The sequence below is a fragment of the Medicago sativa genome, chromosome 5, assembly GCF_051527215.1.
Source record: "Medicago sativa cultivar Bolivia chromosome 5, Bolivia_mono, whole genome shotgun sequence".
Taxonomy (NCBI): Eukaryota; Viridiplantae; Streptophyta; class Magnoliopsida; order Fabales; family Fabaceae; genus Medicago; species Medicago sativa.
The window spans coordinates 8,567,666-8,585,057 of record NC_140753.1 but is presented as its reverse complement, the minus strand read 5'-3'; the positions used below and the strand labels follow the sequence as shown (position 1 = coordinate 8,585,057).

At 30.3% G+C, this 17,392-nt stretch overlaps 1 long non-coding RNA gene across 1 annotated transcript; it reads left to right on the top strand.

Moving 5' to 3' along the window:
- The first annotated feature begins 2,577 nt into the window (after positions 1-2,577).
- On the top strand, positions 2,578-5,815 carry LOC146919727 (uncharacterized). Its single transcript, XR_015011594.1, has 4 exons — positions 2,578-3,445; positions 3,533-3,611; positions 3,703-3,862; positions 5,639-5,815. It is a non-coding gene; the product is annotated as an uncharacterized LOC146919727 (long non-coding RNA).
- The last annotated feature ends 11,577 nt before the right edge of the window (positions 5,816-17,392 follow it).

The following is a 17,392-nucleotide window of genomic DNA, read 5'->3' as shown; positions in this document are numbered from 1 at the left end:
ATGAAGTAGTTGATCGTGCCAAAAGGTGGCCGGTGAACTAATCAAGTAGAAGTGTGAATCCTCCGGGAATGTAAGACATGTTAAGAAGGGATGTTCTGACAATGTAGAGTATGATGTTAGTTATACCCGTAAGTGAAGAAGTTGGATATATATATATATATATATATATATATATATATCTAAGCATGACCGAAAGTTTCGGTAAGAGATGTTAGAACGGATTTGTGATATTCTGGAATGTCAGAACAAGGTTACAAGATAGTGAGAAGTCGACGTATGTTGACGGAGTCAGCGGGCTCTCAGGAATGATGTTATAAGAATGAAATTAAGGATTCAAGAGAAAGTTTTATGTTATCAGGATTAAGGCATCGATTTCCGACGTGCCAAGAATTGTATCGAAAAGGTTGAAGTTGCCATGCGTACGTTATAGAATGTTTTACGATGCTAGGAATGAATGATGTGCATTGGTTACTTGAGAAATAAAATATATAGTTGGAGAAACTCACCAATAGCGAATTGGAACGAAATTTTCTGTTTTTATGAAATTTACCCGTTCGTTCCAAAGGTTTGCAATGACTATTGGGGAGATGTCTTCACAATAATCTTTTATGTGACAAAAATCTTTTATGACGTTAAGTAACAAATGCATATCATATCCTAAGATTTTCAAGGAAAAGACAGGGGCAATCATCAACGAAGTCGATACGGTTTAAGGTAGCTTTGGAGGTTGATGTGTCAAGAGCCAAGATCGAGAGTATAGAAGTTCCGGCGTTTAAAAGGAAAAGTCACAGATGATTATGCATGAGGTATGAAATAAGAAGTTAAAGCGGTGCAAAGTCATGGGAAATCACAAGGTTCTCGGAATTATGACGGATCTCTCGAATCTATGTTTTCCTTAATATACTTGCAAAGGCTCGATATGCTATTGAGTTATAAGTTTAAAGAATTTTAGAAATGATTTATGCATAGGGGTGATTGAAGTTGACATTTTGAAAATTCATGAGATTTTTCTAGGAACCGGGTTGCTACGACCCTTGTAGAACGAGCTAGACTCATTAGAATCTAGAATTGATGACACGTATGTGTTATCAACTCGTTCTATGATTTTATAGCAACGGCCGGGGCCTAAACTCAATATATTTATAAAGTAGAAAATCATTAACGTCAATGACCCGTACGCAATTTTATGAAGTTTTTCTAGAGGAAAAATCAAAGAGCAAGCATTGGTATGATTAAGCAAAATATAGTATGCAAGAATGCAAAGGTTAAATGTGTAAGAAAGATAGGTTCAGGTACAAGACGAGGTTGTCAAAGAATTCGAGTTTGCTTGGAAATGAGTTCAAGTATGTTATGTATACCTCCTCAGGTAAAGGCAACTGTCAAGAATGTAAGGTTTACCCCCAAATTAAGTATTAGGAGCATAAGATACATTATCACGATGTTTTGATCTTACAAGGCAGTGATAAGGACAAGTGTAAGATTGTGACGTTGGTTGCAACGTGAGAAATCTGTAAAACAGTTCAAGAAGTTAGTATTCGAGTGATAAGCATGAATTGAAGTCTCAATTGCTCTAACGGATTAGAGTATTAGTTTAAACCAATCGGTGGGTATCAGAGTAGCGCTATGGGAGTTAATCATTAATCATGAAACATGGAATTTTAAGTATGTGTCTTCACCTAAGTAAGATGAGAAAGATAAGAATTTACCTTCGAAGTTTAAGCATGTTATCAAGAAAGGAGATGCAACTCTTGAGCTTTATGCCCTTGTATGCAATACTTGTTGAATGAAACGATACTTGTTAAGACCTGTCGAGTCATGATTTTGTAACTTTTAAAAAACTAAGATTGGTATATGGAATTTGGAACCGATGCATGAAACCTATCATTGGCAAAACTGAGGAAGTACGTACAGAGCAAGTAAGTTCACATAAGACGAGCTGTGAAATTTTTTTTTCAAAATATAAAGACTCGTCTTGTGATTACGTAGTACCATTACTGACTCAGTTTTGAAACGATAATTTTTTTAGCCGAGTATCTATTCGTTCCAAGAACCCGTATACTAATATTTAAGAAATTTCATTAAGTAAGATTCTAGAACATGTATCGATATCATTTAACAAGGAGCGGTACTCGAGAGTATGTACGTTTGGTGGAAATAACAATGTTGTAGGAAGTCAATATACTACGGGATACACGGAAAGGTTTTAAGAAAGTATGATGTAAGTGCAAGTAAACTTGTTAGAAAGTTTCGGGAACATGTGATCAACAATGTTAATTAATGGATTGTCAAATGATGTAGCAAATTTGATTTCACTCCTCTATGTCAAGTTATGTGAGTTTACCTATTATTGTGGGTGCAAAAAGGTTACAGGAGATAATAAGGTTCCGTAAGACTCGTTAAGAGGCATAAGTCGCTTAGTGCGGTAAGAAGAGCTACGTATGCATGAAAAGATATTTTAATGTTACAAGTAAGCACTGCAGGGCAAACCTGGTTTCCGGTAGGATTCCAGTTAAAAGGCAAATCCTGAGTGTTAATGTTTATGATAAGATATGTGTATGAATGGTTTAAGTTAAACGGGTAAGATATGAGTCCGAGACGATAAATTTATGTGTAGCCATGTAAGTTCCAAAACAGGATATACTAAGATAACTTCAAGTTCAAGTGATATTAAGATCAAGAAAGCTATATGCTTATGTATGTGAATTGAGAAACAAGATGAAAAACAAGCAATGATGAACTTCTTGGATATGTATGAATAGAAGATGTATGGATCAGACCATAAATGGTAAGTCTTTGTCATGATGATCGGTAGGTGATCTCTAAATTTCGAGGACGAAATTTTTTTAAGGGGGGTAGAATGTAATATCCCGCCTGACAGTATCGGTATATTACCCGTTGACCGTGTCAGATGAATTTAATTCATGGAAAGTAAGTTATTGGAAATATTTTAAATGACATGTCAGCTATTTACGGGAAAAGTATCAGAGTTGTTTTAAACACGCAATAACCAAGGGTAATATGGTAATTTCATGTGGGAAGGATATTTATTTGATTTTATCCCAAAAATATCTCATTTCTTGTTTCCTTTCTCTCTCTTCAAGTGTTGGCAAACATTTCTCCTCCTTCTCTCTTCTTTCTCACGCCTCTTTCTCTCTTCCTCACCCTTAAGCCTTCCAAATCTTCTTCCTCTCAAGACAAGCTTCTATTTGTGTATTCTATATGATCTTCTAAGTTATTGGAAGCTTGTATTTGTTTGATTCTTCAACTTCTCTTCTCCTCCATAAATCTAGGGTTTTGGTAAATTGGGATTTGAAGCATGAAGATGTTTAAGAAGTGGTTCTTTCATGATCAAGATGATGTCTAAAGGTTGGGTTGAAAAGTTAGAGGGTGGATTGTGATTTTGGGAGTTTTGGAATCAAGGAGGCAAGTTGGGGTTTGTTTCATGGTAAGCTTCTAAACTTGTTCCCTTATGATCAATTAAGATTAAAGAAGTATGGATTGTGTTTAATTCTTCTCTTTTCTCCTCTTAAAGAAGTGTTTGCAAATTAGGGTTTGATGTATAATGAAGATGGATTCGAATTGGTACAAGGAATGGTTTCTATTTGATCAAGGTAAGAATGTTAAGGTTGAATGGGTTAATATCTTTATCCTTCCTCACCAAGAATTCCTTTTTGACATTATGTTTTGAATATGTGTTTTGAGGGTAATGTTGAAGTATGGTTTTGAGCTTGAAATGGTGTCTTGGTTTGCAAGAAAAGGATGATGGGTTTGAATGGTATGAGCAAGGAAGAAAAGGGAGCAAAACTAAGGTTTTGGGCATGTTGATGCTTGGAGCTTGGAGTTGCTTCAAGATAGTGATTAGGTGAGTTCCATAGATAGTTTTCCCACCCTTCGGGAGTATGTTTATGCTATGATAAATTGATATGAACAACATGATAAATTCTAGGGTTTAATGTGTATGTTTAGTTGCCCCTTTTTGCTATGCTTGTTATAATTGCTAATACTTGCCTTGAAAATGTTTTTCAATGTTTCCTATGACCTCAAATGGGTCATAACATGACTAGAGACACTTGGTTGAGGTTTTTGGGTCAAAAACACCATTTATGCAGGTCTGGACTGTCATAACTCGCCACGGCGAGTAAACAGCTCGCCAGGGCAAGCAAAACACTCTCCCTGGGGTGCTGCTCGCCACCAACTCGCCACGGCGAGTAAGTTAACTCGCAATGGCGAGTACAGGTAGCTCGCAATGGCGAGCAAGAACCATTTACTCGCAATGGCGAGTAAAGAGAGCTCGCAATGGCGAGCAAGTGGTACCTCCTGGTGCTGCTTGCTCGTTCTGGCAGTTTTGATGATTTTTCGTTCCGGATCTTTTGTACAGTCTTTTATAAATGTAAACCCCTCAAACCAAGGTTCTAAATGATGATTAAATGAAGCAAGATCTTTACGATAATGAGGCAAGTATTATGCATATTAGCAAGGCATGGCATACGAGAGACTTAAGTCATGAATCGGGTAGTAAATTATCCATTAAGCAAGGGAAAACTAGAGCCTCGATCTAGTTGTCGAGAACTAGCCAGTTAGCAAGAATTCCTAGAGGTTAAGATGCGAAGTTATTATCTTTGCACATGATTAAGAATAAGATAGCAAGCATGTTAAGTTGTGGTTTGATTAGTTAATCACTCCACCATGATTAAGTATGTTCAAGCATGAACAAGTATGTATTTACCGCTAATCGGATCGATTAAGGTTCCGAGGTAAACATGTATGTATGATTAGGTTTAACCTATACGAACGACAAGACTATGATTATTAAGTAGGTGGCATGTCTCTTGCTATCCACATCAGGGGGATACAAGAGGTTCTCGATCTAAGGGGAACGATTCAAGCCGTAAGGGACCCGCATGTCACTGAAATTAACAAGACGTAGGTGTTCGTGTCTCTTGTTATCCACGCCAGGGGGATACGGGAGGTTCTCGACCTAAGGGGAACGGTTCAAGCCGCAAGGGACCCGCACGACACCGAGGGAGTCCGATGTACGTACATCGGTCATGTATGGGATTGATCTCGGGGTTACTCCACTCGGGACTATCCGTAAAATGAATCAAGATAATAATTGTTTGTTCAACGCTAACCTAATGAATGAACTTAGATACGATTATGTTTCTCATGATTATGATTATGTTATGTTATGCTCAAGATCGAGCACATGTATGATTATGTTTAAGAACAAGAGCATTAGATGCTACAAGTAAGAACAGGTTATGTATATAGCAAGCTATGAACATGATACCGACGACGATATTAGGTTTCCCCTAATCGTCCGGTTTAGAATCGTGTCATGATCATGTATGTTTAGGCCTTGATACTTAAAATGTATTCTTGGCAATGCGGTTCTAATTCCCCCTCGACCGCCATGACACGTATAGGAAGTGAACCCTATAACAAGTGAGATAAGACTATGACGGCTTTAGTATGCACTACCGTCTAAGTATGCAAGTCCCCACACACGTATAATCAACCGTCAGGTTGTAATGTAGACACGTGGTGACCGTAGGTTTCCCCTGAGGTTACCTATAGCCTAGGTTTTAGGGGAACTCACTGAGATATTATGTCTCATCCCAATCCTTATTTGTTTCAGATAAGCAGGATGTTTATGCATGTTCGGAGCCGGATGGATATTACTTCAAGGGTTCGTTCGTAAAGTTGCAAGACGATATGGACATCAAGGATGTAATTTTATGTATGGATGAGTTGTGATGTATTATTATTTATACGAACGTAACTTGTTGTAAATATTATTCATTCGAAGTTTTAATTGTTGTATATTTTAATGTATCCAGTACTAATATTAACGCACGTGCTAGACTTTCTAGATACGTCTAGTATGGGTGTTACAAGAGGAGTATGACTAATGTTTAGTACGAGCATATTTGTGCTAAGAATGGGTTTTTAATATATATATATATATATATATGCACCTTAAGCTGGTAAAATAGTTTTAGACAATCATCCAATAAAAAATTATTATTTTACCACTCCACATACTATATTTGTAAGGATGTTTAAAATTTGCGGTATATATAACATAGAAGTAGTCTCTATGGTATGTCATTGTAAAATTATTTTACAGTGATAAAATTTGCCTATTAAACTCTTTATGGTGATTATCAACCATATAAAAACAAAGTTAATATCCACCTTAATATATACGATTTACTACTATTGATTTGTGTGTAGTTTGTGCATAAGTTTTTGAAATATTTAATCGCTTTTGCATAAACATATTCAAAATCTAACACAAGACCTATATTTAAATATTTAATAGTAACTTATTTAAAATCTAAAACTAATAAAATCAATCCAGCTATGGATTTAATTTGTATGTACAGATAGTATTAATTTTTTAAATTTGTATAACATCGATCATATCAATATTTATAGAGATTTTAAGAAACTGGCTTGATAAAGTGTCATTGTTATTATTAGATTTGATTGAATGCATGTATAAAAAGTGTTATATCATTCATTACTACAGATTAGTATAAATTAATTAATCTCTTTGATTATAGAATTAACATTGTGTAATATAATTAATATATGATTAAGTTTTTTAAGCAAGTGTTCAAAGACTCAATTTTAAGTCGATACATATGAAATATTAAGTGTTGAATAAAGTTTTCAATTTCTTAGTAATTCATCCGGTCACTATTAAAAATAAATATTTTTTAAATTTATTGAATAAAACTTGTATCTGGTCTATATCATAGATCAAATACATCAATTTTCAAACTCTCAATTTCTGATTCTTGAATTTACCTATCATTTTTATGATTAGATATACAACTAGTATGGATACACGTGCCAAGCACGGGCTAGAATTCCATCATACTTGAAATAGTTGACGAAGATCTGGTATCATTCTTCTTTGTGTGATTGCTTTATGTCCAATAGGTTTATCAACACCAATGCTGTCTTTCCCATAAGGTCCAACGATGATATCATATTCTGAATCGATTTTATGGGGGAATCAGGAGTGGTTCCTAGTGGTAGACCATGGATACGGAGAGTCTCATACTTAAGGTAGAGATGTTAATGTATCAAGTGCGAGTCAAAGTTCCACATTAATTGCAAGAGTAGATGTTGAAAAACATATAGCTGATACGACACATATACCTAATGTCTTAAGGTTTGTGGAGAAGAAGTATGGTCAAACTCATTTGTGAATTTTGGATATCAATATCTTTTATGTGAATTTTTTTTCATTCAACGTCTATTATTTGAGTTTTTGGATGTCATTCACTTTGATGCTATTTTTCATTCAACCTCAGTTATTTCAAATTCCTTCAATTTTGGTTTTTGGTGTGATCTGATAATGGAAAAATATAGATGTGTTATGTTGAGTTAACAAAATATATGTTTATTAGAAATTTTAAATGAAGACGGGGTATCAATTTCACTCGTGTGGTCACTCTATTCTCTATACTCTCATGGACAAATCACACACTACTTATTTTTTTTCCTTATCATTTTTATCGTGTTCAATTTTTTTCTTCGCATTTTTCCCTTTTCTGTTCTTTCTAATTTAATTTATCTCTTTTCACGAAAGAAAGGAACAAAAACTTATTGCATGAAAACACCAACAACCCAACTTTTTTAGTATGATGTGCCTCTATTAGACCTTATTTGGCTATGTTCTTATATCGCAGACGTATAAAGTCTCACACATAAAAGAAAGATGTTAATGCATCTAATATGAGTTAAAGTTACACATTGGATGCAAAATTAGATGTTAAACAACATATAAGTGAAATAATCAATATACCTAATCTCTTAATATTTTTATTGAATATGTAGTGTCAATCTCAATTTTGTGGCTGCTCTTAGCCTAATATTATATATGATTCAATACATTGTAGGCTTTCTCGGAAGTTTGAACATTATTATATATTGTTTTCTTAGTTTTTTTTTTACGTCTATTGTTTCTACATTAATTTTAAGTTTTTTCAATGTTGTTCCCTTTCATACCATTTGTTTTATTCAACTTGTATTATTTCAAATTTCTTTATTTTTGGGCTTTGGTGAGATTTAACCATAAAAAATGTTGAAGTGTACACTGAGTTGAAAAATTACATGTTTATTAGACATTTTTAAATGATGTGGCAGTTTTTTAATTTAGTCAAATTTTTTGGCAAATTAGTTATCCAAAAATTTTCAACTATTTTAACAAATTCATAAAATTACCAACAACTTTTAAAAAATGTATTTGACCGAGCAATTCCAATCAGCAAGAACAGTTAAAGAAATAACTTCTTTCAGTAAAAAATCAAGATGATGGTTGTTTAGTCGATATAAAGAAAATGTCATTTGTCATGATTAATTTGAAATAGAAACCCATTTTTTAGTTCATTGTGATTTTATAACTCTAAGCGTTTGGTCCAGTAGTAAAAAGACATATTTTAGATCTAGAGATTACATATTTAGATCCGTGCTAGTATCCTTGAAGATGAGTAAATTAAAATATCTTTGTGAATACTCTTTATCTCTAGATCTTTCATACCTTGTGCAAAATCACCATAATTTTTTTTAGAGGCCCTCACCATAATTGTTTTACCAAAAATAAATTCAATTTTTCAGGACCAAAATGAAATTCTTTATTTTTTTTTGTATTAAAAGACATGACATGCTTTATTTGTATTTTCCCTAAAAAAAAATGTTTTATTAGTAGTATTTCTTTAAGACAAACTTTGTAAAATTTTTGTAAAATTAGAGTTTAAAAAATCATTGGATTATAGCTAAAATTTAATCTTCGGTATGGTTCTATTCTCCTTCAAAATGTTGTCGTTATTTCTGTTTCTATAATGATATGATTTTCCCATGTTTTTCGACAATCAATTTTCTATTAAAATATGACATTGAAGCGTTTATTTTGAATAAAAAAATTGAGGTTGCGAGAGTTCATCAAATTCAGAACATGTTTCATGGTTCAAAGAGTGCTTACATATGTATTTAGACCATCCACAACAGAGGACCCCAAATTGGGTGCTTAAATGGGTTCCGTGTGTCTGCATCACTCAATTTACAGTAATACTTAATAAGCACCAATTTTCTCCAACCCAGCACCTCAAAAGAAATTATTAAATAGGTCCCGCAAATAATTTTATATCATTACAATTCAAAAAAAATTCTTTATTTTATTAAGATTTATTAAATAGGAACCGCAAAAAATGGAGAGAGAGAGAGAGAGAGAGAGAGAGAGAGAGAGAGACAGGGTGCTTCCATAACCATCCTTCTCCATAGGTACCCATATATTATAATCCACAACGGGGGTACCTATTTAATATGGTGCTAAGTATGTGAAGCACCCACCATTGTGGATGGTCTTATAGATCATCCATTAAAAACAAATCATCACACTGTCAACGAAAATTGAATCTACAATCTTGTGGACGATTCAATTAATTACCAACTGAGTCAACCTTCTTTAACAGTATTATTATTACTATTAATAGCAAAAAGAATGAATCAAAGATATGCTACCATACATTTTTTGAAAAAATATGCTACTATACTTAAAAAAAAGAGCATGTAAGCACATATTAATATACTGGATTAATATACTGTTAGTGTCAATTATTTCTCCTTCAAAATGTTGTTGTTATTACTATTTCTATAATTATATGAAAAGGTTTGGGGTATATCCCACTTTTCTTTTATGTATGCTTTCCTTTTCTTTGAATGAATTTGGGTAGTATGCTTTGCACTTTTTTTTTGTTTAAAAAAAATTATACTAAAAAAAAATATATGATTTTTTCACATTCTTGAATAATTTTTTTCTTTGGCTTAAATATCACTTTCGTCCCTTAACTTATTTTAAAGGTTCAATATGGACCCTTATCTTTAAACCGGTCAAGTTGATAATTTGGCTTATTTTAAAAATTCATTTTAGTCTCTTGATTTTATTACAGTCAATTTGGTCTGTTAACTTATATAAATTAGTGCAACTTGATCCCTTAAATTATGTAAGTTAATTAATGCAATTTTCTTACCAAGTAGATGAATCTCTATTATATATATTTGCCTTAATTTTTTTGAAAAGTACATTTGTCACTCTTCTATGTTAAACTTCATTTAATGTATTACACACCTAAGCATCACTAATACACATGTGCACCTCATCATCTAATTGTAGCTTAATTATTGGCTATTGATAAATCATTGTTACATATTAACACATGTTTAACCTTGCCATTTATTACAATTGATACCGATATGAATGCCAATACAAAAGTGGCATCCTATAAGAATATGCTCTCTATTGAACCTACAACCATTTCATTTTGTATGTGTATTTCCACTAATCAAACAATCACCCTTTAATGTCCATAAATGTCTTATAATTACGTGTGAAAAAAGTTCTAATTTAAGATCTGCATCAACAATTGTATTGCTCAATTTTTCTCTATAAATATTGGTTCAACTTTCACCATTTCATATTCATTCAAAGAATTCAGAATTCTTTCCAAATATCGTAACGAAAGTTGTATATGATGGCGGTTCGGGTAAAAAGGTGTTTTCATTTATACTATTTTCCGTTAGTTTTCTCTCATTGTATTGTTTTTATTTGATAGTATTATCTATCATTTTTTTTTTAATTCACTTATAAATTCTAGACTTCTTTATCAAAATCCAGGGATTATGGATCTAATGTAACGTGGAGGCTAGACCTAGCAATTAGACATCTAAATTTTGAACTCACACCTTTCAAGCAATCATTTGATATCAGGATCAACACGTAGCAGCAGTACAATTTCGTCCAAGAATTTTTGAAGAATATTAAGATTGATAAGGATTGATAAGGATCTATGAAACATGGAGATTTTTTTTTCTTTCTATGAAACATGGATATAAACACGTACTAATGTTCTTTTTAGTGTTTATTGGCATTATCATCAAATTGTTTGTTGATAATTTATTTTTTTTGGCTGAAATATATAATTTAGTTTTTTTTGAAGGAATAATTTAGTTGTTTCTCTTTAAAAAAATAATTTGGTCGTTTCAAATTATAATTTTGCTACGTTAATGTTGTTGGTTTTTTTTTTTTGAAGGAATGTTGTTGGTTGGTTTTTATTGTCTTTGTTTATTTTTCATATTTTTTAATTATATTTTAAAACAAAGCAATTTGATTAGATGCACCAATAAAACAAAGTGATTTGATATATCAATAAAAAAAATGTTGGTATATACAAGTTAACTCATTCACTATATACGAAATTACGAATCTATATTATTATAAAGATAAAAAAAAATAGTACACGTAACATTTTAATTTGCTAACAAGACTTAATTGCTCTTAATTCTTCATTTGTAAATTTCCTATAATAAACATGTTACTTCTTTTTTGTTATTATTACTTACTCATATTAATTTAGTAATTTTTATGAACATTCAAAGTTATTATTACTTACTCATATTAATTTAGTAATTTTTATGAACATTCATAATCAAATCAAGAAAGAGAAGATTTTCAGGTGCCAAAGCAATTGTCCTTTTTTATGGTGAAAATTTTATAATTTTTTGTCAATCATTTCTATACATGCTAACAATTCAATTAATAATCTTAAACAAAATAAAAAAAAATACCTACTTCGAATCTTTATAATAAACAAAAAGGCATGCACAGCAAAAATAAATCAAAATAGGCGAATAATTATTGATTTAAATTGTTCTAGAAAAAAAACTTATTATGATTTTATTATACAGTTTCAACTCTATTTTATTACTCAATTATAACTTAATCGTTGTATTTTTTTCATGATTTTTTTAATCTATGAAAATAATATCCTAAGTAAATAGAAAATCATTTTTACGTATTAATTTTCCTACGAAAAATTTAATAAAATAATTTTCCAAATTTTTTTTAATTTTTGGAAAAATAAGTGAAGGTAGGCAAATCTTAGCATTTAATGAAATATCAATTGTCTAATTGAATGTATTTATTGGTTTTCTTTGATTGTGTTTTTTAGATGATGTTAGAGGTTCTTGGTACAAACTCGGATGAAGAAGAAAAAAAATTAATTTTGTTTTGAGAAAGAAAGAAAAATTAATCTAACAACTAATTATTAAAATTTTCCATTAAAAAGCCTTTGTTTAATATGATATATTTTTTCTTAATTAAATACATTAAATATATAACTTTTAACCTATGATGATCAATAAAATCTTATGTCTTTCATTTTAATTAGTATTCTAGACATTTTTTTAAATTAAAAATAGAAAATAATTGATATTTTAAGGATCTTTTCTAATAAGTTTTCTTAAGATAAAAATTTATGGAGAAAAAACAAAAAAAAAAACTAGGAGACGTAAACCTAATCTGATAAAAATTTAGGGACATAAATCGAATCCAAGAAAAGAGCTAACATGAACTAAGTTGTATAATCACATTAGGTTAAGAACAACCACATTAATTAACACTGCATCTTCGTCAAAATCCTTAAGACATTAGATATATGGATCATCTCATTTATATGTTTCTCCTCATCTACTGATGCATTCAATATGAAACTTTAACTCACATATGACACATTAGCACCACTTAGTGTGATTTAATGGATGAAGGTTTATGCTCATTTCTTTCATTAGAAAAGAGAAAGTAAATTAGGAAATGAAAGATGATAAAAAAAAAAATTGAACATGAGAGAAATGATAATGAATATCTCCGCAATCAATACATCATAGAGTTCAGAGTTATGAGGAAGCCTACAATGAGTTTGATCATTACATTTGTCTAAGAGAAAACCCATAAATGAGATTGACACCATATCTTCATTCAAAATCTCAAGACATTAGGTTTATTGGACATCTCATTTATATGTTTCTTAATATTTACTCTTGCATCAAATGTAAAAAGTTAACTCACACATGTCACATTAACTTCTTCTCTCTAAGGGTGAGAATCTTGGTGTCTATGATTTGACGAAATATCCAAATAAGATTGGAGACACAACCTGTAAAAAAGATGGGTTGGTGGCACTTTTATAGAGGGGCGTTTTTACCCATTTCTTTCATGAGAAGAGCGTAAGTAAAATAGAAAAAGAAAGAAGATGAAAATGAAATTTAACCATGAGAGAAATGGTAAGGGAAAATAACGAGTTTTTGATAATTTATGAGTTTGTTGATGAAGTTATAAATTATTGGGTAATTTTTCTACCTAATATTAGAATAATTAAAAAAATGTCACATAAATTTAAAATGTCTAATAAATGTGTATTTTGTCAACTCATCATAACACATCTACATTTTTCCTTTTTCAGATCCTCCAAAGACCAAAGATGAAGGAATTTTCAATATTGCTTTCACCAAAAAATAATTCCATCAAAGTGAATGACATCAAAAGTTTAAAATGTAAGATTATAAAATTAACACAAATGACACCTAAAAATTAACAAAAACAAATCATCGTAATGCTGGGTCTTCCTATGAAGCTTACATCGTATTATATTCAACATCAGACTAAAAGAAATCACACAAATGAGATTGACACCACATTTTTATCTAAAATCTTTAGATACATGTATATGAGTCATTTCATTTATATGTTATTCATCATCTACTCTTCCATCTATTTTAAAATTTTAACTCATATCAAACACATTAACATCTCTCTCTCTCTCTCTCTCTCTCTCTCTCTCTCTCTCTTTCTCTCTCTCTCTCTCTCTCTCTCTCTCTCTCCCCAATGTGTGACTCTGTGTCCTTAATTATGTGACATACTACATAGTCAAATACGGTCAAATTGAGGCACAACATGGTCAAAAAGGTGGATTGATGTAATTTAATGGATTGGGGTTTATGTTCCTATCTTTCATGAGAATAGAGATAAAAAAATTAGAAAAAGAAAGAAGATCATGAAAAATAAATTTGAGATTAAGAGATATAATAGTGGTAAAAAAAATAAGAATTGTGTGTTTTGTCCATGAGGTTATAACGAATAGAGTGATTTTATAAAGTATATAATGAGTTATTGGTAATATTATATATTTATTGAAGGAAATAAGAATTAATCTGTAATTATCTTACCAAAATATTAGACTCATTAAAAAAATGCCACAACAATTTAAAATTTCTAATAAACATGTATGTATTTTTTATCTCAACAAAACACATCTACATTTTACTATCGTCAGATCTTACCAAAGATCAAAAGTAAATGAATCAGATATAACAGAGGTTGAATAATTTTTTGACATTTAAGATAAAAAATTAAACAAAACGACATTCAAAAACTAACAAATAAAAATATCACAACGTTGGAACTTCTGTGAGAGTCAAAATTGAGTTGTATGATCACATTAGGTTAAGAGCAATCACACGAGTGAGCTTAACATCACACCTTCATCCAACGTCTCAAGGCATTACAACATGGATCATATTATTTATTTGTTTGTCACATCTACTCTTGCATACAATGTGAAATTTTAACTTACACTTAACACATTAACATCTCTCCATTAAGTGTTAGACTCTCCGTGTTCGTGATCCACCACCTAGAACACTCCGTGTTACTTATGAAAAAGTTGAACCATGATATCATACCACAGTTGGACTTTCTGGAGGAACCAACAATAATGTGGATCAACTCATCGGAGAAAGGGCAACCACACAGTGAAAATGAGACTACAGTTTCATCCAAAAATTTAAGGCTTAAGTATGAGTTTTTCACTCTTTTTGATGTTCAACCTGTACTCTTTCATCTAATGTTGAACTTTAACTGACTTTTGCTACATAGCAATATTATCTCTTAAGTTTGACGGGCAATATTATCTCTTAAGTTTGACGTAATTTTAGCCCGTGCTTGGCACGGGTTTCCATGCTAGTACATAGTATATTTTCATAAGTAAGGGGAGCAAGTTCCATTAACTTGCATAAATTAAGAGACCAAATTGATCGGTTTTAACAAACCAAACTGTACTTTTAAAATAATTGAAGGGACCAAAGTGATATTTAAGTCTTATTCTTTTAAAATATGTCAAAATTGAGGCTTTATTTTTTGAATAAAAAATTAAGACTTTTTAAAGGCTACTATCCTAGTTTTACATTTATAATTTAAACAAAACCGATGCTATCATTTGTATTAATAGTAGAAAAGGAGTGAATCATTCACCCAAAAAAAAAAAGGAGTAATATTACCTACATAGAAAAAGCACATGCTAGCTAGCACATGGTGTAGTAACTTAAGTTGATACGAATTATTTGTTATATATTTTTTTTGAGGGATTTATTTGTTATATGGATGATGTTTTTTTTTGAAAGATTGTTATATGTATGATGTTGAAATCTCCTCGAATATATTTATATATAAGAATTCTTTTTCTTTTTCTTCTGAATATTTTGTTAATAATTACATTTTGAAAATTAAAGGAAAAATAGAAACAACGTGACATGCAAGAATAAATTGAGAAATTTAAGAAACAATCACATATAAAAATGGTATTATCATTAATTAAAAAAAATGTAATATCATGTATAAAATTTTAGAGTTTGGAATGTTGGTGTGGCCTACTATGTCTGTCTTTCTCCCTGCTTAGCAAAAAAAATAGGAGCAATGGAAATTAATAAGAGGTTTAAGTGTAAAATGACAAACCATAATGACAGTATAATTGAAAATTAATTATCATAATCATTTGTTAACTTATTGTCCTTTATAATCCCTAAAAAAAAAAACTTATTGTCTTATAAATAAATGAAATTTTAATGATCTTAAAAATGAATCACATAAAAAATCATTAGCCATTAAATGATTGTAGGAAAACTCCTAATCATTTATAATAATAGATAAACATTTCCTTCAAAAAAATAATAGATAAATATAAATATAAATTAATAAAAATGGTGTTTTTATATTCATTTTATTAATTTATTTTTCGTTACTTTTTATTTTGCAGCATGATCGTGGGCACGTTGAACATAATATTTCATCATCCAATGATCATGATGTTGAATTTAAATATTGCATAATATTTTGAAAGTTAATTTTGGCTCAATCTTAAAAATCAATTAATAAGAATTGCTTTTTTATAATTAACTTTTTATATATGTATCGGTGACAATTAATATTTTTATACATTATCAATCACATTCTACCAAAAAAAATATGTTATCAATCACGTTTATCGTTTTTCCAAATGATCAACTTGCTAACTAAGGTGAGAGCTTAAAATTATAATAATAACATCGGTAATCAATGAGAATTGATTCTCTAAAAAAAATATTCAGAAATGATTTTTTATAGGGTTAATTAAGTTTTTAGTCCCTATAAATATTCACAGTTTTGTTTTTAGTCTCTATAAAATAAAATCACACTTTTTAGTCCCTGTGATATTTTCCTTAAGCATTTTAAGGACTAAAAATGCTGATGGAAAAATTTTATAGGGACTAAAAATGCTAATGGAAAATTTTATAGGGACTAAAAATGTTGATGAAAAATTTTATAGGGACTAAAAAGTGTGATTTTATTTTGTAAGGACTAAAAACAAAATTCTGAATTAACATCGGAGATAATCAAACTTATGACATTTAGGAGAAGCACACTTATAAGTGACAATTAATGTTTTTAATTATATGTTATCAATCACATTTATCGTGTTACCAAATGTATAAGAGTTTATTGTAATTTATGTTAATAATTTGGCCCCATAAATAGAATTTGACATACCTTTGTTGGAAGAAAAAAAAAAGTTCATGTGTTGATCTATAGATTCATAAATAAAATAATATTCAATAGTATAATTATTAATCCTTGTGAATCCTGTAAAAATATAAATTTCATTTACAAGCTATTACTAAGCTACAAAATAAAAATCCTAAGAATAGTTCATAACAAAATAAATGCTATTTTCATATCCAGATTAACGAATACATGAACGACACAATAAAATGTATTAAAAAACCCAAAATTCATAACGAAATCCATAAAAAATATAATCTTCAATAATTATATATATATATATATATAAAACAATAGCACAAAAAGTAAAAAATTTCATTGAATGAGTGAAAGCGGGAATCAAATGCACAAATATCGCAAAATCATTAAAAAAAATATGCAAAGAGGAACGACCAAAAATCCAAAAAAAAAAAAAACTACAATAGAATATAAAATTGGTCAGTTTAAATGAAAAATCGTCAACAATAGACTTATAAAATAAACATTCTTAATTTTTCTCATGGTACATAAACCTTCTTCAAGTTATATAATTAGATCTTTGTGATAACTTGTTAGAACTTGAGTTTCATATGATGAACTTGCGTATTTGGACAACATATATTGAGGTGTACAATATACAGTGTATTTATATGAGAAATTGAACAAACTTTCCAAATTTGGAGGCATATG